At 42.8% G+C, this 22,747-nt stretch overlaps 1 protein-coding gene across 4 annotated transcripts in view; it reads right to left on the reverse strand.

The window, feature by feature from the left end:
* The window catches only part of COL6A6 (collagen type VI alpha 6 chain), a 142,625-nt gene extending 128,628 nt beyond the window's left edge, over nt 1-13,997 (reverse strand). For 3 of the 4 annotated variants that reach the window (XM_072792807.1, XM_072792808.1, XM_072792810.1), the window contains exon 1: nt 13,826-13,959. The gene's annotated coding sequence lies outside the window, so the exon portion shown is untranslated. Of the gene's footprint in view, nt 1-13,825 lie in introns of all 4 variants that reach the window. The other variant, XM_072792809.1, reaches the window with a different exon arrangement.
* Nucleotides 13,998-22,747: the final 8,750 nt, after the last annotated feature.

Below are 22,747 nucleotides of genomic sequence, written 5' to 3' on the forward strand. Positions count from 1 at the left end.
CTAATGTGACATTGTATATCAGCTAAACTTCCATTAAAAAAACCTATATACAGGGATACCCGGGTGGCCCAACAGTTGAGCGTCTGCCTTTGGCTCAGGGCGTGATCCCGGGTCTGGGGATCAAGTCCCTGCACAGGGCTCTCTGCGAGGAGTCTACTTCTCCCTCTAGATCTCAGCCTCTGTGTCTGTCTCAAAATCTTAAAAGAAAACCCACATATAGACCAAAAAAAAAAAAAAAAAAAAGGAAAAAAATAAGATGAAGTTCAGAGAAGTTAATGAATGTTCCTGTATTTGCACAGCTAATACTATTAACAGCTAGCACATTTTGGGCAGTTCCTGTGAGTAGGTGTGGTGCTAACAGCTGTTAATCCAATTAAGGTGGCTGCTATTTTTATTATCTCCATTTTATAGAGGAGAACATGGAGAATGGCAATGTAAATTTCCCAGAGCCAAACAATTTTTAAGCAATAGAGCCAGGATTTGAAGCCAGGCAATTTGGCTTGAGGGCCCATATTCTAACCTGCAGTTCTCACCCAGAATTGCCAGAAGGGCTAATTGAAACAAATTGTAGGGTTCCATTCCCTGAGACTGAATCAGTTAGTCTGGGATGGGCCCACAGATTTGCATTTCTAACAATCTCCCAGGTGGCACTAATGTGACATTCCTAGAGACCTACTTTGGAAACAATCACTGCCAGTCCTATGCTACACTCTGCTTTAGATAAGGACAGCAGTACTGGGCCAAAGTGCACGCATTCCACAAATATTCCTGAGGCCCTGTGTAGCAGTTCTGGTCACCAATTCCAATATGTTGGAGGGTACGCTCCACACCTCCAAACGTTCTTTAATATCAGCTGGGTGTCCTACAACTCAACTCTGAGGTCTCCACTGGGAGATCGTATTGGATCCCACAGGTTACAGGCTCAGTCCCACAAAACTCCCCCTCACCGCCCCTACTTCAGATGCCAATGGCAAGTCCAAATTGTTACCTGTGCTTCTGACCGGCTGGCTATAAATCAGAGGTTCCCATGACCCTCTCTTTGGGATCAATTAATTTGCTAGCATGGCTCACAGAACTCAGAGAAACATTTTACTTACTGGATTATCAGCTTGTTGTGACAAGACAGAACTTAGAAACAGCCAGATGGATGACAAGCACAGGGCAAAGCATGAGGAAAAGGCGAACTTCAATGCCCTCTGTGAGCATGCCATTCCCCCGACTTCTCCGTGAATTCAGTAACCTGGTTGATTAAGTCATTGGCCATTGCTGATTGGTTCAACCTCCAGGCCTCTCCCCTTCCAGAAATCAGGGGGTGGAACTAAAAGGTCCAACCTCTCCTCCTGTTTGGTTTCCCTGGCAATGCCCCTCTTCGGTGCTTTCAGAAAGTCAACTCTTTTTTTTTTTTTTTTTTTTTTTAGAAAGTCAACTCATTAACACAAACCCCGTTGTGGTGGAAAGGGACTTATTGGGTAATGAGACACCATTTCACCTTTACAGCTCAGGAACTGAGGACAAGAGACCCAATATTATAAAAAAGATGCTCCTGTCACTCATTGCTCAAGAAAATCCAAAGATCTGGGGAGCTGTGAGCCAGAAACTATAGATGAAGACCAAAATATATCTTTATTATAAATCACAGTATCACATGAACTAACAGAGATGAAACGATGATCATGGTTCCTGCCATCATGACTTCTCTCAGGCTGTGTCGACAGAAAGAGCCCAGGCTTTGATGGAGCATCCTATGATGGGCGGGAGGTGCTCTCAGCAGGGGGCCCTCCTCTGGAGGTGGGGTCAGGGAGGACATCCCAGAAGAGGCACATGGCTAAACTGAGACCTAGCCCACCATAGAAGCAAGATTTAGGAGACTCTAAGGGGGAAGTGAAATGTGTCCAAAGCAGTGGGGGGACTAGCATGCCCCTACAGAGGCCCAGACTGGAAGGAAGGGCTCTCATATTTACAGAGCCAAAGGCAGTTTAGCAAGTCACAGGATTTTTGCCTACATCGCCTTGGCACATTATCCCGTGTGCTTCATTTTCCTCATCTGAATAATAGGGATGAAGATACCGTATTTCTTGGATTCAATGACCTTCCCCCCATTTTAACATTCATAAAATCAGAATATGTGTTACTATAGATTTGTGCATTTCTTGCTACATTTCCCCTTCCTTGAAAGCTTTTGGGCAACTGATGGTGTCTCAGAATTAAAGAAAGGTGAGTTATTTTTACCTTAGCTACCTCCCAGGGCTAAGAGAATACAGACTACCAAGTAAGATTCAGGACTACAGTGGCTCTCACCCCAGGCTGCACCTTAGGAACACCTGAGCAGCTTTTCAACTTTACCCATACCTCTGCTCCATCCCCAGGGATCCTGATTTTTATTGATCCAGAATAGGGGCCTCGTGGAGATTTTTTGAAACCCAGGTGATTCTAATGTACAGTCAAGATTGAAAACTGACAACCACCTTATCTATGACAGGTGTTGGCAAACAACCATCTTCGAGCCAAATGTGACTGTTTTGCTAGTTTTACTGGAACACCATCACACCCATACATTTACATGTTGTCTATGGCTGCTTTTACACCACAAAGGCACAGTAGAATAGTTGCAGCAGAGACAGTGTGACCCACAAAGTCTAAAACGCGTCTTCTGTATCTCTCTACAGAAAAACTTTGCCAATCCTTGTCCTGTTGCTACACAAGGTGTGGTTCTGGGCTTAGAGTCTTCAGCATGGCTGGGAGCTGACTGGAAACGGTGAATCCCAGCCTTAGTGAATTAGTCTGCAGCAGAACAAGATCCCCAGGCGGTTTGCGTGCACAGCAAAGTTTGAGAAGCCCTGCCCCTGCCTGCCCACCTGACTGCTGCCACTCTCTCCAGCCACTTTTTGCTCTGTACCCTTTGCTCCTGCTCAGTCCTTATCCTCCAGGACTTCACTGCAATACTACATCCTCAGGGAGGTCCTCTCCTGTCCTCATAAATTAGATTTCATTTGTGATATTTCTCTCCTGTCATCTTTTTATTTTTCTTCCTAGCATGTCACCTCAAATCTGTGACTAAACATTCATTTGGCCCCTCACTAGACTAGAAGTCTCAGGGGGGTTCTAGCCAGAAGCCTGGCTCCAGGACATGAGAAAGAGCTCTAAAAGGTACAAGGCACACTGAATGCTGCCTCCAAAAGGGAATAATGAAAAGAGGAAAGGTAATGTTGGACGTAGCTTGATGGGAAAGAACAGAACTGATTACTATGCAGACCAGCGAGGGGGCAATCTAGAAGGTCTGGATGATGAGCAGCTAGAGGATTTAATTTCCTCTTTTTGTATTCCAGGGTTAAATATTAGTATTCAATCACACAGAAACACTCAAGTACTTTGGTAAACCTCTGCAGACCAAGGATCCAATTTTACCAGCTGTTCATTAAATGAAATATCCATATATATGTATTGGGAATTTAATTAGAAAGGCAGCGGTCCAAGGATGTGATCATTGCTTGAGAAAGTTATATTTCAGGCAGCTTTTCCCTTCCAAGAGAACCGAGGAAACTCTTAATTGCCTTCTATTCTTTTTTTCCCTATTAATCACAGCTTGCCTCAACTGATTTTTTTTTCCTTCAAAATGCCCTTGGGGAGTGAACATTTTTGAATGGCTAACTTTTTATATGGAGATTATGCACACCAGCTGCTCTTGTCTAAAGCTGTAGTGTCTTTCAAAACAGAGCACAAGTCAGATGGTTTAGAGTGACCAACTTCAGGCCCTAGGCACAACACTCACTAATGGTGGGATAAGATCTATGGTGTACCTGGAGAAGTAAACCAGCCGGAAGGAGGAAAGAAGAAATGTTACACATTCAGGTTGCCCCCAAAGAGCCTCCAAGCTGATTAGAACAATGTCTGCTGCCACTGGTGGGTGCCTGCCTAAAGAGACGAATCACCCGTTATGGATATTATAAGTACATTTTGGTGGCACACGTGGGTGGCTCAGTGTTGAGCATCTGCCTTTGGCTCAGGGTGTGACCCCCAGGGGTCCTGGGATCAAGTCCCACATCAGGCTCCCCATAGGGAGCCTGCTTCTCCCTCTGCCTATGTCTCTGCCTCTCTCTCAGTGTTTCTCATGAATAAATAAATAAAATTAAAAAAAAAAAAGAACTACATTGTGGTAATCCCTCCCCCCAAATAAAAGAGCACGCTGTTTGGAAGGGGCTCCGCTGCAAGAAGGAAAATAGCCTAAATGAGGAGTGTGGAGACACGGTTTCTAGTCCAAGCTGAGAAAACTTAGGCTAGTCCTTTAACTTAACCTCTCAGAGACCTCATCTGTAAGGTGGTTTTCATATACCTATCTATCCATTCATTTATTTATAGGCATTGTGTTAGGCAGCAGGTAGGCAATGAAAAGTAAAACCAGACATGGCCTTTATCTTCATAGGTCTTATAGTCCATTGAGAGACCAAGTTATTACTGAAAGAATTATATCAAGTGTAAAATTACAACTATGTTATATGCTATAAAGAAGAGATTTTTCTAAGACTCCATAGCCAAACTGTCAGTAAGTCTGCTCAACAGCACCTTTGAAATATATTCCACATCTAACCACTTCTTACCACCTCCCACCATACCCATACCTCCTTTGCTTCTTGCCCAGATTCCTATAGTAACAGAGCTCCATGCTTTTTTTTTTTTTTCAGAGCTCCATGCTTTGATCTTGCCTTTCTTAATGTATTCTTCGCACAGCGAAGACCATACATGAGGTCAATATCCCCTTATTCAAAATTTCCAGTGACTTTCCATCAGGCTTAGATTAAACTCCAATACCACATGTTTGTGGTCCATGGGCTTTCCATGAAATTGGCAATGGCCTACACTCTCCAATCACATCCTCTTCATTGTGCTTCTTGTTCCCTCCACTCCAGGCGAGATCTCCTTGCTTTTCTTGAACGTGCTGAAGTTGTTTCTGCTTGGAAATGTCCTTTTCTTCCCCCCAGGGAGCTTCACTTTACTCCTGTGTTCACTCAGGTCTCTGCCCAAATGTTACCTCCTTAGACAGGCTTCATGACCACCCCCATTAAAAACAACTTCGAGTTAATCACTGACCCCTTAAGTAACTCTGTTTTTTTCCTGGCATTTAATACCACCTGAGAGTTATTTGTGCACCTCTTCATTGTTTATATCCTCCCTGAAAGGGACCTTGTCCATTTTGTTTTCCAACACCTAAAATAAGGCTTATACATGAAAAGGTACTTAATAGATTTGTTGAATTATTAAATACTGTGATGACATATAATAGGGAGAATTAGTAACTCAGGAAAGGCTTCCTTAAGGGACTTTTGTTTAAGCTAGTATCTAGAGGAATGGTGAGAATTGATCTGCCTAAGAGGGATGTGGTATTCCAGAAGGGAGGAAACCTTGTGTAAAGGTCCTGTGGTAGGAAGAACAGAGAGTGATCAAGGAACTAAAGGAAGTCCAGTATGCCAGTATGAACAGGGCACAGAGCAAAGCATGACACTTGATGAGGCTGGAAAAGAAGTGGCCAACACATGGCTTTGCTGGATCTATCAATGATTTCTATGTTTATCCCAAGATCAGTGTGAAATTATTAAAGGATTTTACTTGTGGGAAAGGGTAGGGGAGGAACCAAACACGTTGTTTACAAAAAAAAAAAATACTTGAAATGATTTAAAGACCCATTTTTGCTCTGAAATTTCTAGGACTTTATGAAAAATCAATCAGCAAAATGAGAATGGACTTTTGAAAATACTAACCAAAGTCAATTTCAATGGCAGAGATTCAAGCTACTGAGTTCTGTAGCTACTCAAACATCATCTCTTTGGGATTTTATGTTCATGCTGAGTTTAGCACTCTCCCTTTCTTCCCTCCCCTAAAACAATAGAGTCAAAATTTCCACTTCCCAATGAAACTGTAACTTCTGAACTATTATTCTAACCATGCAGGGATCTAAGTTGAGCATCAGTATTGGAAGTTTCTAGGCTTTTTAAGCACACATTTTTTAGCTTACCTTGCCAAATAGGCAGGTAGGAGTGTCAAGGCCTGGGTTACCACATCCTGAATTCAAATCCTCCCCTGGTCAGCAATTGATGCATCTTGAAACCTCAGACCCTCATCTACGGAAGGGGGATGATGATGGTATTTTCCTTGCTGAATTGTTGTGAGGATCAAGTGTGATGATAAAGTGCTTAATAAGTGCTGAAGTAGTTGACATAACCCCTTTGATTGGAGTATTCAAAGATCCAGTGTGTGGAAGAAACCTGGAGTCAACCATCTCCATCTACCTAGGCTGATTCTAGCCCAGCCACCTTTTGCTTACTTGCTAAAGCCAGTGACATAGCTACAGCTTCAAATGCAGGCTACACATCTCTTTTCTCAGTGGAGAGTTTAGCAGATATGCAATGTATGAAATTGCAACCTCTCTTTCAGTGTCCAATGCACTACCCAACTCAATAATTTTTATTGTTGCTGACTGAGATGACAATGGAACATCTATGCCTAATTGAGATTTTGTCCATGAAGAAATTGAAAGAATTGATAGGGCACTGACAATTAACACAAATGAACAGATAAATGAAAACCTTCAAGCTTTTGGGAGAAAATAGACACCTACCTAAAATATTTTGTATCTAGAGATATAAATTTATGGATTTAGAAGGTAAGTCTCTAACAGACAATACTATCAACTATCAATTTACCTCTCATTCTTAGTACAATGTCTGTTAATTACAAAGGACTACGTGTGCCCCAAATGTTGGGATATCTAGAAACAAAGAGGGATTATAAATTGTGTGTGTCAAAGAGGGACAGAGCACCCCAGTTTGGTGAGCTTTAGAAGCGGATTGCCATAGATTTAATGAAATGTGCCAAAATAGTAATTTACCAAATAATACCTAAAAGTCTTTAAATTGTAGAGATAGCTCCCTGAGGTGCTATTGCTCTAATATCCAACCCACTTATGTATTTGACTCACTCCCCACTAATAAAGTCTAAAAAATTCTTTGCCTTAATCATTGACCAGTGCAAGTCCCTAATTTGTTTAGTACTTGCCTCTACCCAGCTCAATTGCTTATAAATGTGAATTGGGGTTTGTGAACATTTTCTTAACAGGTCCCTGGAGGGCCAACGATTAGGTGTTTACTGGCGCTTTTTCAGGATGGTGACAGTAATCATGGAAAAAGGGGAAATCAAGGAGGAATTGCAGTTGGGAATAGTTTTTTAAGGCACCATTCTTGGAAAAAGCTCCTCCATTTGGAAGCTGGATTCATGGCCTTAATCCAGGGAAATGCAGATGTTGAAGCTCAAGAAGGATTGTTTGGAAGACATAAAGTGAAGGAATTAGACGCCATTATATGTTATTATATCAATTTCATTTCCAAAAACACACTCCATGCGTGCTTTGAAAGGACATCTGACAAGCAAGATGCTTTTAGCTAAATGACATCTCTTCCCTCTGGGCTCCACCTAAAGCCCTTATAGCAAAGTGCCCTTTTAGCTTATACCTCCTGGAATGTGGCCTCCCACATTCAAGTGGAATGTGGGTCAAGTCCAGCATAGTACCTATCTTGCTGAATCCAAAGGAACTATTATTTCCCGAGTGCCAACTATGCCAAGACCGAAAAATCCACAATCTCATCAAGTTTTCCCATTTATCCTGTGCTTGGATATGGTTTTTACTTTAAATAAATAGGACAGTAAAGTTCAGAGAGTTTATGTGACTTGCCTATGGTCATTAGCTAGTAAGAAACCTAATCTCAGCTCATTTATTCATACAACAGATAGAACTACTAAGTGGTTAGCCCTGAAGATAGCTTACTGAACATGGAAGATGAAATAATCACAGTTTAATGGAAGAGCAATATGACTGGAAGTCTAGGGTACTGTGGGGACCCAGAGTAGGGTACCTTACCTAGTACAGAAGGTCCAATAACACCTTTCTCAGGAATGGACATATTAGTGGAACCTTAAAGGGAGAAAAGGAGTTAGCCAGATTCAGTCTAGAGAACACTGTTCTAGGAATTCTAGGAATTCTAGAAGGAGTTCCAAATGCCAGGAGTGGGAGGTAGGAGAGAGCAAGATTTTTTTTTTTTTCCAGAACTGTAGGATTGGGAGTGTTGGCAAAGAAACAGAAAGGCAGGAGGCAGGAGAGGTAGATAAAGTTGGATGGTGGGAGGATTCTCAACCAGGGTAAGGAGTTTGGATTATATCTAAAGGCACTGGAGTAAGCAGAACATACAGGTCTTGGAAGTTCACTAAGGCTGAAATATGGAGAATCCTAAATGAGGAACAAGATTAGAGGCAGGGAGGTAGACTAGAAGGCAGTTGTTGTCTGGGTGAAAGAAAGGATGGAGTTTGGGAACTAGGAGTACAGATGACAGGGGGATTATTAGGAAATTAAGTTGTTAGGACTTGGAGACTGGTAAGATGGGATTGTTGATGAGGGCTGAGAGCACAGGGCTTGAAGACTACTCCAGAGTCTTGTGGTGGGACCATTGGGTTGTGCCATAAGTAGGAAGAGGGGAAGGTGTGTGGGGAAGAAAGTAAATGCCATTTGGCACTTGTTGGGTTTGTAGTGGAAGATGTTCAAGTACCTTCAGGGCAGTGAGATATCTGGGTCTGGAGTTCTGAAGAGAGGTCTGGGGGATGGGTTAGGAAGTACCTGGTAAAGGTGATGGGTAAATTAATGTGTCAACTTGACTGAGTTAAGTGATGATAAAGCATTATTTTTGGGTGTACCTGTGAGGTGTTTCCAGAAGAGTTAAGTATTTGAATTGATAGAATGAGTACAGAAGGTCACCTTCACCAAAGCAAGTGAGCATCATCCAATCCATTGACAGCCTGAATAGAACAAAAAGGCAGAGGGAGGGCAAGTTTGCTCTTTTTGCTTGAATTGGAACATCCATTTATTCCTGCCCACAGGCACTGGCACTCCCAGCTCTCAGGACTTCAGACTTGGACTGAATTATACCATGGGCACTCCTGGTTCTCTGGTTTGCAAACGGCAGATTACGGGACTTCTCAGATTCCATAATCATGTGGGATAGTTCCTATAATAAATCTCCTCATATATTTCTGTATATCTAACTACTGGTCCTGTTTCTTGGAAGATCTCTGACTAACACAGTAGGCAAATGGTGACCAAACCTGAGGGAGAGACCGAAATACAGAAAGACAGAGAGGCAAGTTCCATCTTTCAGAGCATGTGTTTGAGCTGCTTCTCATAACCAGCAGAATATGGTCTTTCTCTAATGAGGGGGTCACCTGAGCCCTTACTAATATCTCCCTCCATGTTCCCACAACATGGTCCTCAAAGGGCTGATGGGAATTCAGGATTGAGTCATGGCCAACAAACTAACTGGCCCAGACACAAGTCAGAAAGCACTGGCTAGGGACAAAATTCTGTTCTTTAGTGTAGAAAGCAAGAATTCCATTCTTGGTTCAATTTTTGGCTAGAGTGGAATCTACAGTATACTTATATGTAAAACGCTGCATTTACTGAAATAGCTAACAAACTTATGATAGGTTGGGTTTCCCCAAAAGCAGATCCTGGACTAGAATTTTTTCAATTACTTTATTTAGGAAGTGATCTCTGAAGCAGGGAGTGAGACAGTGGAGGGACGGAAGCCAATGTGGAACTGTTAGTGGACAGACTGGTTGCCATTCTGGGCAGCTGGAGCTCATTCCCTTGGGCACCTCCGGAAGAATGTTGATCATACCTCAAGAGTTGCCTCTCCCAAGGTGTGAGAAAGCTGGAGTACTCACCAACTTTCATGTGTTATTGGCTGAGGGGTTGCTCTGAGGAATGTTAACTCCTAAGCCCTACTAGCCTACTCCACATGAGTCAGTCATGCTCCCAAGGCCAGAGAAGGCCCTCAGGCCTTCACAGATGTTTGAAGGAAGAAGCTTACAGTGTGACCAACACAGTGAAAGCAGAGGGAATGTGGGGAGGGCTCTGATGTCTTCTGCTAGCCAGGAGAGAAAAGCTGTGAGGGAAATCTGCTACAATATGTAACATCATCTTAGTACCACAGTTATTCTAACCATCCCAGACAAGTGATTACAGAGTTAACTACACATGCTGGCTATGATGAGGTAGGGTACCCAAAGATGTCATGTGGACCATTTGACACACTGTGGGATTATGTTCCACCAAACTGTAATGGCCAAATGTGACTATGACTTGCTCATGATCTTCAAAGTTCTATTGTATTTGGACTCATATAATGGAGACTTTTAGTCAGAATTTCTTGCCAAACATTAATCAACTTGTTTTTAAAGAACTCAATAAGTGATTAGCTTATGGCTTTTCAAGCCAACGCGAAAGCCTTTGCCAACTAACTCTGGCAATATCTTTCCCCTCTAAAGTCTAGGATACAGTACTTAGAGCATTACAAAAACATTTTAGAGTCAAATCAAGACCCAGTCCTTAATGGTAAATGGTTGAAGAATGGTTAAGTGTATATTTATCGTGCCTTTGTGACTTGAGGGGAAAGTTGAGGCTTCCATTCATTATACCAAGTTAGTTTATATGCTGTATCTTTCTTCCCTCTTCTTCACTGCTTAAGCATTTGGGGGAAAACTTTCTATTCATAGCAAAATTAAACCAGTAAATCTCCTTGGACTTGTTATTTGGAACCATAAAAAGTATTACTTTTTAGTTTTATCTCAGTCAATGAAGACGACTCATAAAGGTAAGATTTATAGTCAGCTGTTCTTTGCTTTAGCAAAACCAAGGTCAGAAGCTGAGACACAAGCAGAGGTCACACTGCCTCCTTCATCTTGCCTGAGGTTTCACACAGTAGTGGATTTTCTAAGTGCAGCTGCTCCAGATTTACATGAGAAGCATACTTCAGCCAGACTTTCGAAATCTTAGGCCATTCATTTATCACATATTTATTGAGTACATACTAGTGCCAGGTAGTGTGGAAGCATTAGGGATCTGAAAGACACAAGAGCTCTTTTCTTCTGCACATGGCTTATGTTAGCCAAACAGTATTTGATGTAATCCCTTCCAAATTCCCCTGCCAGGGACTTGGGGTCACCCCAAGAAAAAGCAAGTTTGGAAGGAGGGTGAGGACTCAAGACAAGAAGTGAGACCAAGTCTCTCTAACTATTCTTTCTTCCTTAAAAATTTTGGCCTTCAACTAGCTGCTGTTTTTTGTAATTGATCCTCTATGCCTTTTTAAGCCTCCACTCCCTTGAAGAACTGCAAATTGATCTGGGGTCTTTATTTTAAAATTTTGAAAATGTCATACCTTCCTGCTAAAAGCAGCAAGATACTTTTCTTATCACACAATCATTATCCAGAGAAACTAAAACACCGACTGCGCTTCTCCCAGCCTTCTACCTGCAGGAACAGTTTGCTCCAGAAAAAGTTTCCCGAAATTGTAAAGTATAAGATACAAAGGAATACATAATGAAGTCAGGATAGGTAGCGGCATGCCTGAAGGACAGGTCTTTTCCTTAAATGATCTCTGCAAACTGAAAGGCTTCCAGGGGAAAAGGGAGATTACAATGTTTAGCGAGTTAGGCATATCTGTTCATCATGTGTTATACTCGATGGAAACAAGGTCTATCAGTGAAGTCAAAACATGGAATGAAATTGGACTCAACTTTAACTGGGACCACTTTTTTTTTTTTTTTTTTAAACTGGGACCACTTCTAATTGTCCTGAACCATAAGTGTAACCATCACCATCATCGCCGCCTTCATTTATTGAGGACTCATGTCTGGCATTATATAAGGATCTTCTTTTTTCCTCTCACATCCCTGTGAGGTAGGTAGGGATCATCACTCCGTGTGACAGGTGCAAGAAACCTCAGGAAGGTTAATCAGGCTGTCCCCGCTAGTTTGTAACTGGAACCTAGGCCTGTTTCAGAGCAAAGCTAAACCACTTCCTACTTTAAATAACAAGGAAAACAACAAAAAGGTCAGGATGGGAGGGAAAAAAAAAAAAAAAAACACTGGCCAACATTTGATCACCCTGGAAAAGTTAGTCTTATGTTCACGAAGCTCATAAAAGTGGAAGTACAGAAAATTGAACCTTCATACTTATTTCTTGGGACTATGGAAGTGACCAGTTTTTGGTCACAAAAAAAAAAAAAAATCCTCATTAGTCTGGATTACTTTTATTTATTTACGGATGGTATAGGTAGCAATCACATACTTTTCAGAAATTCCAGCAATGGGAATATTTACTGACAAGAAAGATTTTTCCAGTCATGTTTAAGATTCTTACATTAACGAGATGGTACAGTGTACAGTGTATATAGATGAATAAATAACATATCAACTTTTATTCACAGTTCTAGTGATGTGACCTTCATGTGGTGACTTAATTACCTGCTCTTAACACTGTCTATGCAAATAAATAAGTCTTTTCTTTATAAATATTCCAACGATTCAAACTTTTCTGTAATTCACACTATCTTGAAGGAAATAGGAAGAGTGGAAACTGCAAGGATATAATGTATAACAACAGTCTTTTTAAAGAATTATTTTACAACTTAGTAAAATTAGAAAGCTTTTTTGTTAAAAAAAAAGAAAGAAAGCTGAAGATGGTTCTTTAGTGGGTGTTTCACTTAAAATCTTTTATGTAAATCATAAAATTTGATTTCACAGGGCACAAAGTCTAAAAATCACACGGACTCCTGAGTAGCAGAAAAGCTTCCCTTTCGGAATTTCCTGGGCACTTCTAACATTTTGGAATAAAATGAGGAAGGAAGGAAATTGACAACTTTTATCAGGAAAAAAACCCTTTAAGACCATGTGTTTTAAAACACTTTATTTAGACTTCCTAGGATTTTTACGTAGGTGATCTCATCCATGAGGACCCTAAATCGTTAAGTTTACACTGTAACTTCAAAATGGCATACTTGCAAGTTTCCTACTAAAAATACTGCTCATCAAATAGACCCTTTCTTTAAAAAGAAATGTGACCGCTGATTCTGTAACTATGGATATTCTTGACAAAAGACTTCTAATAGTCTTATATCTCAGGTCTTCATGATTTCCAGCAACGTCTCAGATATTCCTAATCAACATCACCACCCCTCACTCCTACCAAACCTTTTCCTCCCACTGGCAAAGATCACCTTTAAACATCTCCACAGAGTAGACCTCTGAAAAGAGAAATGAGAAGTCTTTTATCAAGAAAGGAAACTGAAGAAATCAGTTTCTTGTTCCAGTGTTTTCCCCTCTTCCAGGCTGCCTCCTCCCTTCATCAAAACTATTTGCACATTTGATACTGAGCCAGGTAGCTGGGGTTGCACTCGTTGCAAGATGTTACTGGGCATTCATAAATGGGTGCATTTTTTTTTTCTGCTTTCTCCTCTCTCTTCAGGCAATAATAAAAACCCAACCGTCTTTAATAAATTTGGGTGAGGTCCAGAAACAAAAGCACAGACTGGGTTTATACAGACTTGGGAGTGACTTTTCTTGCCCCCGGTGCTGGTTGACCTCATTCATCCTTTCCATTAGTCCTAGGTGCCTGCCACAGGCCAAGCCCTGCGCTAAGCTTGGGGACAGCGTGGGGTGAGGCACCCTTCAGCCTCCAAGGCACATGAGTGTGCAGGGGGTGAACGGGAAGCCGGGAGCAGAGAGTGACAACGGGGTGTGCTGTATGTTTGCCAACAGAGGGATGCAGAAAACCAAAAGGCGGGGTGGAGAGGGGCTAACGGCCCCAGGAGGTGAAAAAACCAGGAGGGGTTTGGAGTTTCTGAAATTCACTTCTTTCCTTCAGCGCAGCCTTCACGCAGCCCCCTCCCCGCTCTCTGGCACGTCCCTCCCGTGCAATTGCTGGTCACTTGCAAAGGGCTTCAGGACTTACCTGGGGGCGCTTCCACGCGGCCCTCGGCCCAGCGCTCGCCAAGCCCCGCGGGGGTTTCCTCCGGGCGCGCCCTGAGCGCACCGCCAGGAGCGCAGCGCCGAGCGCGGGGGACGGTGGGGACCTCGCGCGGGGACCTCGGGCACCCGGCGAGGAACCCGGGGCGGCGCGGGCAGCCTCTCGCCTCCCGGTGTCCCGCAGGCGGGCGGCCGCTCCCCCGCCCCTCCTTGCCGCTCTATAAAGGCCTCTCCCCGCCCCGGCCCGACCCTTCCCCGCCCCGGCGGCCCCGGGCCCGGCGCACTCCCCGGGGAGGGGGGCGGGTGACGGAAGCGGGGGCTGGGGGCTCCGGGGGCCGCGACTCCGCGCACGCTCCTCCGCTGCGGGGAGCCCCGGGGCTCAGCTCCACACCCTGCGGGGAGACTGAGGGCGGGGAGGCGGGGGTTCGCCGTGCGCGCCTTCCCTGCGCCCAGGGCGCGGAACCCGACGGGCAGCTCCGCTCCTACTGCTGGAACCGCCGCGGGCGACTGGCCCCGTCCTGGGGTCTTGAAGCAGCAGGGGCTAGCCAGGGAGCTCCGGGGCCCGCGTGGTGGGAGTTTCCTCCTGCTGCGCCCGGAGACCAGCCGCCGCGCGCCCCACGCCTGGGGTCCAGCGCCCCCGGAGGCCCCTCGCTCAGAATTCAGGGTCTGGAGCGTCTCCTTGATTCTTTCCGACTACGGACTTTTTATCGCCCACCGGCCATTCATTCATGTATCCGCTTATTCGTGTCTCAAATATTTGAGCACCTAGTTTATGCTACTTTGAGGTGCTTGGGATACAAAGCTAACTCTGGTTTTTAGCCGCCGGTCTCCATGGGGGCCAGGCGTGGCAACAGGGAATGGGGGGCGGGGGGGGGGGTAGCTGCTGGATGGGGCAAATGGTGCCGCCGCGGGAACACAGAAGAAGGGATCCTAACTCAGAGGAAGGGATCCTAACTCAACCGTGGAAGACCAAAAGAAGGTTCTCTGAGAAAATCAAGTCCAAACTGAAATGTACAGAGTGCGCTAGATCTAAAAGCAGAGGGAAGAGGGTCCCAGACAAATGGATCAGCAGCTACAAAGGCTGAGAAGTGAGAGGGGGCGTTGCTCCTCCTTAGTGGAACCAAGAGTGTCTGTTTTTAAAAATCTGCTCTTGGGACGCCTGAGTGGCCTGGTTGAGCGTCTGCCTTTGGCTCCGGGAGTGACCCCGGGGTACCGGGACCGAGAGTCCTGCGTCGGGCTCCCTGCATGGAGCTTGCTTCTCCTTCTGCCTGTGTCTCTCATGGGTAAAAACAAACAAACAAACAAATAAATATATATCTGCTTTTTACAGTCATCCTGAATAAAGAAAACTTTAAAATTAAAAAAGGGGGTGGCGGTAATCTAGTGAGTGGTAGAACTGGTGCCGTGAGCGCAGGCAGTGTAGCTCTGGAGTGTACGTGCCCAGTATGAATTGTCAACTTGGTAAGGGACAAGTTCAAAACAGAGCTGTTCCCAAGGAATGGGGATTCTCTGGAATCCAAGACTTAATTTCAAGTCTCAACTGGACCATCGGGTCGTTAACCTCAATTTCTTCCCCAGTGGAATGTAAACGATAGGACACTCTCATGCGCCTTATTAGGTGCCCTCTGGGGATCATGAGACTTCACGCTCTGGATCATAGACTTGGTTGAGCAGCACCAGGACGGGTGACTTCAAAATGGTGACTCCTCTATGGGTCCTTTGGCTTCGGTGCAAGGGAAGCTGGAAGAACATTAGAACAACAACAGATGGTGGGAATGTGAGCTGGGGCAGCCACTCTGGAAAACTGTGTGGAGATGTGGAGATTCCTCAAAGAGTTAAAAACAGAGCTCCCCTACGACCCAGCAATTGCACTACTGGGTATTTACCCCAAAGATACTGATGCAGTGAAGCACCAGGACACCTGCTCCCCGATGTTCATAGCAGCAATGTCCACAATAGCCAAACTGTGGAAGGAGCCTCAGTGTCCATTGAAAGATGATGGATAAAGAAGATGTGGTCTATATATATAGTGGAATACTACTCAGCCATTAGAAACAACAAATACCCACTATTTGCTTCGACCTAGATGGAACTGGAGGGTATTATGGTGAGTGAAGTAAGTCAATGGGAGAAGGACAATCATATGGTTTCACTCATACGGGGAATATAAAAAATAGTGAAGGGGATTAAAGGGGAAAGGAGAGAAAATGAGTGGGAAAAATCAGAGAGGGTGACAAACCGTGAGAGACTCCTAACTCTGGGAAACGAACAAGGGGTAGTGGAAGGGGAGGTGGGTGGGGGGAGGGGGTGACTGGGTGATAGGCACTGAGGGGGGCACTTGACAGGATGAGCACTGGATGTTACACTATGTGTTGGCAAATCGAACTCCAATAAAAAATATACAAAAATGAAATAAAATAAATAAGCCACAGGAAAAAGAAAGAACAACAGCAGAAACAGCAAAGCTAACATCAGAACATCTCAAATTATTATTGCTTTCACTTAAAATGATGAAAGTAACTCGTTTTTATATTCTCATATAGTGTTCTTATTTTTAATAATATACTTAAAAACATAAGTATACTTTTCTTATCCCAGGTAATTATTGAAAGAGACAGATGTGATTCCGGATGGCAGGGTTCTTAGCCAATTTCCAGCCCACCCAAAGCTCCTTTAAAAGTGTACCACACATGCAAAAAATGCTGATTCTATTAGTCCCATAGCAAACATCAGTCTGATAGAATGGCTTTTGGGAGTCACATGCCTGTGACCTGTGGCCCACCCAGGACCAATGAACATGTCAGTTCAATGAGAAGGCTTGATAGTACTGCCTTAATAACAATCCAAGTACCCCTGACATCTTGTTTTAGGGCATCTTAAATCACTCTATTTTATGTTCTGAATCTTTTGATGTCAAACCAATTTTCATGACTGGGTCAAGCTTTGACCAGCACTCAAAGAATTAGGCTTCCTTTCACCTAGATTACAGCAGAAAGGCAGAGGAAGAAGAAAGGTCCTTGGATCTTATACATGCAGGTGTTTGCCCGGAGTGACCATAGTTTTTCCCATTATGCAATCCTTGATTTCCAGAGAAATGATAGGTAGCCAGTGTTCTCTGCTAAATTTCTGGAGATTTTTTTAAGGAAATGTGGGTGCCATATGTACTTGAATGGGTTTTTGGACATGACAACTTCATCAAAACTAGACATTAATTATATCAGAAGACAATAGCAACCATTAACCTAAGCCATACATATGAGCTGGTTTGCCATGACAGTGTTGGGACTTTGGGAGCCTTGTCCATTCATAGTTCAGCTTTTGGGAGGAGGTCAGATCCACTTTGACTTCTGAAATGTCTCCAGAGCTCAACCTGGCTAGATCTTCACAGTTCAAACCCTTAAGCTACCAAAGTTGCCTTCCATGCGACCTCCCAAAGTCCAATCTTCCCTTTCACCCACTCCACTCCTGCCAATTTACCCTTCATTCTTTTGACAGAGGATCTTTCTAAACCACAAATCTCATCAATCACTCCACTGACTTACTGCTATAAAGGCTCTCCATTGCTTGTAGAGCAGAGTCCAAATTCAAGGCACTTTATCCCTCTCCCGATTCTTCCTTCTTGCCTCATGTCCTGCCGTCCAACCACACTCCCACCATTAATCATGTACTCGACTGTCCTAGTAATGATTGCATTGATTGATCTCATACTGCTTTCACATGTCTTGCCATTGTCAAGACTGTTTTCTCTGTATTTATGTATTCACTTATTCAGCAAAATATATATTGAATATTTACTATGGACCAGGCACGGTGAAGGATTGGAATTGTTTTTAAGATGTTAATCTATATTTTTTTTGGTCATATGTTAGAATAATATACTTAATCCAGGGATCTTATTTGGTTTACTAGGATCTGCTTATAAAACATATTTTATTTTTTAAAGTATTTTATTTATTTATTCATGAGAGACACACACACACACAGAGGCAGAGATATAGGCAGAGGGAGAAGCAGGCTTCACGTTGGGACCCTGATGTGGGACTCGATCCCGGGACTGCGGGATCACACCCTGAGCTAAAGGCAGATGCTCAACCTCTGAGCCACCCAGGCGTCCCTATAAAATATATTTTAAATATCTATTATGTGGTAGATACTGTATTAGACATCAGAATGCAATCAACCATAATATCTGCTCATAGGACTTCAGAGCCTAGTGTTACAGTTGGATAAATCATCTGATTAATAATGTGTTACAGGTCTGTATGCACTGGGCTCTATGGCAGAAACCCTGGAAAGAAGGTGATGTTCATGATAAACATTGTACCTGCGGTTGAGTGAGGAAGGTTGGGGGGGTGTTGGATAGCAAGGTAGAAGGAGCAGCATGTATGAGAGCAGGGAAGTCAGTGGTGGCTGGACAATGAAGGGGCACACTGTGAAATGAAGTTAGAGAAGGAGGTAGGGGCAGGTGGTGGATTGGATGTGAATGAGTGACTAGGTGAGCCAGAGAGTCCAGAACTCCCAGGCCTCTGGCTTGCCCATCTGCAGTAACATTATTTCCTGAGCTAGAGAACATAGGAGGAGAAGGTTTGAGGAGGAAGGTGGAAGAAAATAGTTCTATTTTGGCTATTTTGAGTTGGAGATGCTTGGGAGCTGTCCAAATAGTGATGCTTAGTGGCCAGATGGATACATATAGGTCTGGGCCCTGGGACTGAGGCCTCAACTGGAGATGTGATTTTGGATTCATCATAAAATTGATAGCTGAAGCCACAGATGTGTATGAGGTAGTACGGGGAAAGTTCATTTAATCATCATTCACTGAGGAAGTATTCATTGGGCACTTACCATTTGGGAGGCACTCTCCTAGACCTTGGTGATGCATCAGGAACAAAACAAGAAAGATTCCTTCTCTTCTGGTAGTTGAGAACAGAATAGAAAGAGGACCATGCCGAAGATGTCCACATAATAGGAGTCAGAGGATTGCCATCATTTTTATCTTTCCAAAGGAGTTCTAAGAATCTCAAGGTTTGCCATCTTTCTTATCTTTCAAAGGGAGATCTAAGAATAAGGACACACTAAATAGGCTGAGAGTCAACAGTCAGGAAATAGGAAGAACTCTAGGATAATTTCCAATTGTATCTTGGGGATTTTAAAGTAGTACAGTAAAACCCCAGGTAGGGTAGGTAAATTTGGGTGTATCACCATTGGCCATTGGCTTTTAAAAACCAATCCATCCTCCTCAGACTTAGGTGGCCTCAAGTTTTTATCATGGATGGTAGGAGTTTTGCACAGTGGCAGTATTATAGCCAAAGAGATTTATCCGAGGTGCAATTATTGCTATCATGGATGGTAGGGAGAGACCAGTTAGGAAAGGACTGCCTTGTGGTCACTGGGGAGTTTCCAATTACATGGTGAGTCACAGATAGTATAAATTTCATTATCTTTGCTATTTACCCTCTGAGGCCAGAAACATTGATTATCATTAACCTGGTCCTACTACAACCCTAAATGTTGTGCAATTGATTTTCAGATGCTTTTTTTTTAAATTTATTTTTTATTGGTGTTCAATTTACTAACATACAGAATAACCCCCAGTGCCCGTCACCCATCCACTCCCACCCCCCGCCCTCCTCCCCTTCCACCACCCCTAGTTCGTTTCCCAGAGTTAGCAGTCTTTACGTTCTGTCTCCCTTTCTGATATTTCCCACACATTTCTTCTCCCTTCCCTTATATTCCCTTTCACTATTATTTATATTCCCCAAATGAATGAGAACATATATCATATTGTGGGAGGTGTTTAATGGTACAATTACTTGCTTATGGAATATGTTGAACTAGTCAAAGAGAGATTTTTTCAAGCCCTGAGATTTGAATCAGCTGTAAAGTCAGAGAGATGACCCCCCGCTGCCCATTGAGTCAAATAAATAATAAGAAACTGAAGGCATTGAGCCAGATTCTTTCATCGTTTGGTTCATTTCTCTGGTGCAATTCTATGAGAGGTCAAATCACTTTTATAGCCCATTAGGGTATAATTAGGATTCAGCAGCAAACATTTTCTAAATCCTCTTCTCAAGACTAAATGGTATGTACTCCATTTTTAAAGGGACCAAAAAAGAAAAAAAAAAGTTAAACCCACCATGGAGTGAAATTTCTCTTATCTTCCATAAGAATATCCATTAGTCCTATAATCAAACCAAACCATAATCCTCCAAAGATGGCAAGGGAGGAGCAGCTGGACTTTATGAACCTGGCCATGACCCCGAGATTTATCCTGTTTATGGGAACTTTCACTCATGAATGTTGTTATCACTTTGAAGTATCTCACCTTAACCATTTGACCCAGGAGGAGGTTCATATTCTTTCCCTTAATTTCTGGACCACAATCAGGAAAGGCTAAAGCAGCCCTATAGGACTGCCTAAAGATTTAAGAGAACAGCAGAGAAATACTAACAATGACAACAACAATTAGTCAACTCCATGAGGTAGGCAGGTGTCTTTTACAGAAGAGGAAGCAGGCACAGAAAGTCAAGGAGGCTGTCCAAGCTAATTTGCTCAATTACTAACTGTTGAAGCCAAGATTGAAACCCAGGAAATGAATCAGAGTGAAAACAGGGGTAACAGATAAACAACCAAGCAACCTGATGTACAAGGTACGCGTGGTAGATTGTGTTTCTAAAGATGGTTATAGCAATCTCACTCATGGTTTTGTCTCTGCCATTTGAGTAAACACAATTTCACAGTCTTCTCTATGCTGGGCATGGAGAATGTCTTAGTTTTCCTAGTTTTCCCTCTTATTCCCACTCAAAAGGCGGCCTCTAAAACAAGGATTCATGTACAAGTAGTTTATTTAGGAGATGATTCTAGGAAACACTGCTATGGGAGTGAGACAGGAAAGGGAAGCTGTCAATGAAGGGAGTGTTACTAAGCAAGTGACCACAGTGGACAACTGTGTCTCAGTCCTGCTGCAGACTGCTGGGAAACAATACAGAACACACCTTCATTTTTTATCCACCAAATCTCTGCGTGTTACTGGCTAAGAGATGCTCCCAGAAGGACTAACTCTCTGGCACAGGCAAAGAAGCCTTTAGCATATAGGATGGAGTGAGGCGGGTTGGGGAGGGGCAGTGAATCTGCTGGAGAGACCTTTCCAGTCTGTGTGCTTGAGTCTCTGTATAAGCTCCCAGCAACAGCAAGAAAATTAAAACATAATCAAGGCTCACATTACCCAACTCAAACAGAATAAAAAATCCTCTTGCAATTGTGGGCAAGCATGCTCCCATACTGTCTCCTGTCACTCTTTTCTCTAAGTCTTTCCAAATTGTTCTTCTACTTGGTTCCCATCTGCCCCTGCCTGTCTCTGGTACTCATGGTGGAGGTGGGTGAACACGTGTATGCCCACAAGAATGTTATTTTAGAAGCATTTGCGTCTGCAACATCAACATGGAAGAAATGTGATGCATTGGCCAAAGAGGCACTTTGTGCAACATGGGGCTTATTGGGGTTATTAACTCTAGCTAAGTTTAACTGAAAATTATTGAAAAAGCACGCATTAAAAGCTATTTATATATGTGATTTGCCTTTATCTAACAAGAATTGTTCTTGGTTATATGGAAAATAATTCAGTGTTGACTGAGTCCCCAATGGAGATGACCAATTCTTTCCAAATTGGAAATTGCATAAAAGCCCTGAAAAAGGTTTAAACTCATAATCCGAGTGCCTTAATATATTTTCTTTTCACAAAGAAGTGGATTTATCTATCATACTGCATTTTCCAAAGTTCTTTATTTTTAAATGAAAATGCCAAGAATTTTCTTCTATTTAAATTTTATGACATGACTCCAAGATCCTCAGAGTTTGTGAGGAAATCCCTTAGGAAGATACGTGTTGCTTTTTGGCGGCAAGTTTGCTTCATCTGAGGTTCCTTATCACTTTCCAACTACTTAGAAATTTAAGCTAAGGCAGATTGTGTTTTATATACTGACCACAAAAACAGAATTTTCCAAGGCTACAGTTTTGGATTATTAATAATGAGAATTTCGGATTTCAGACAAATATTGAATGACTAGCAAGTGTAATCTCTTCCTGCCAGCATGTCTTTTAAGCATTATTTAAGGACACTGAGGACAGTGGTTACAGTACGTCATGTAGGCAGCGCAGCCAACTCTACTGGAAAGCTGTGCCCCTGCTCTTCATTCATAAGGAGCTTATAGTTATTTCAGAAGCCTGTAAAGGGGCCTGTTGAATTTTGAGGGAATCACATAGTAAGTACATAGTAAAAAGAGTTAAGTTTTAACTAAAATTTTATCTCAGTTTCTTATGAAAGTAGGGATGGACACCCTACTCTGTAGAAGCCCTACTCTGAACTTTGGTCCATTTTAGGCATCTGGAGAAGCAGCCAATCACTTTTGTAAAAAATCAATAAGTCAAGGCTTTCAGCAGAGCATGATTTATCCACTTAAGAACAATGAACTAGATAGCATTTTGGTGTTAACTTTTACTATTAAAAATATATATAGCAATTCTGTTTCTAGCAGCTTTTAGTAGTCTTATAATAGGCTGGAATAAAACCAAGAAATATAAGTAAATTAGAAACTTCAGTGAACTTTGTTTTAGAGCAAGAGCAACTGACATTACTGCAACTGGTACTTTTTCGGTAAGAAAGATTATTGAATAAATATGTGTAAACATCTTAGTTTTTTAATTTATTTCAGGGAAACCCTTATAAGAAATAATTTATATTTTCCTTCAAAGTCTCACAAAACCCACCCTTTCTTGTATATTATTTCCATCCCAAGGTCTCTCATGTTGGAGTTTGTTGTTATTAAATATTGGAGATGATATTCTTCTCCCACGCTTTCCCCCCAAAAGCTATGAAGATGTTCAGATTTATTATGATTAGTCACCCATCCTC

This window comes from Canis lupus, chromosome 22 (genome assembly GCF_048164855.1).
Source record: "Canis lupus baileyi chromosome 22, mCanLup2.hap1, whole genome shotgun sequence".
In the NCBI taxonomy this organism is placed as follows: Eukaryota; Metazoa; Chordata; class Mammalia; order Carnivora; family Canidae; genus Canis; species Canis lupus.